We start from the raw sequence: 945 nt of genomic DNA on the forward strand, positions 1-945 counted from the left end.
GATTTGCGGCCTCAAAACTTACATCACTAAGGAAGCGAAGTTATAGTTGTTGTTTTACCTCCATTATTTTTAATGTGAAAGAAATATTCTTCCGAGTCGCTGCCGATAGCGCCGGAACCACACGGCCGAAAATAATTTTTATGACATGTTTTGTGGTCAGTGTTATTTTCGGTTTATGATGTTAACAGAAACTTTAAAAGTTGTTTATATATAAAACATTCTTATATCAAATGGATGTTTAAAAAGGGACAAGAAAAATTGAAAAAAAAAAATTGAAAAAAACTCTGACGTGGACTCGAACCGGGTCGGAGCTGCTGTCACCAGGCTTTTAGCCAGGCATGCGTCAACGCGTCATCTGGACGCCCTTTTCTTAGAATAACAAGAAATTTGATGCCCCTGGACGCCCTGTACAGGGGAGAAAATCCTCTGACAAGCATGAAATTCTGATTGACCAGGGATGCTACAAGGTCATCTGTGGTCACAGTCTTCTACTGTGACATCTGTAACAGTATTTTTGCCTCTTGGGATACCTTAGAATGCACTATTTTAACTTAAAATCATCAAAAACTCTGCAACATGGAAGGTGGATGCCCCCAGACCCCCCTACAAAAGTCACTTACCGCGACTCACCAATAAGTTTGGACACCCTATTATAAAATCCTAGCTAAAAGCCTGGCTGTCACGAATTCCCGGGTCAACGCTCTATCCACTACGCTACGCCAAACATGCACGACGAAGGCTGTATTAACAGGTATCCAAATGTAGGGCATAACTTGAATACGTCCGTTCATTCCAAGATTCAAAGATTCCAATGTCTAATCTTCCGAACAATGTCTAATCAACTATTGCTTGTGTAAAATATTGCCGGAAAGGCATGTTACAAGCTCTGATCGGCTGACTGGCATCTCGGTGTGTCAATAGCCTGTTTGGCTATTGGCACACTGA

Source organism: Branchiostoma floridae, chromosome 5 (assembly GCF_000003815.2).
Source record: "Branchiostoma floridae strain S238N-H82 chromosome 5, Bfl_VNyyK, whole genome shotgun sequence".
In the NCBI taxonomy this organism is placed as follows: domain Eukaryota; kingdom Metazoa; phylum Chordata; class Leptocardii; order Amphioxiformes; family Branchiostomatidae; genus Branchiostoma; species Branchiostoma floridae.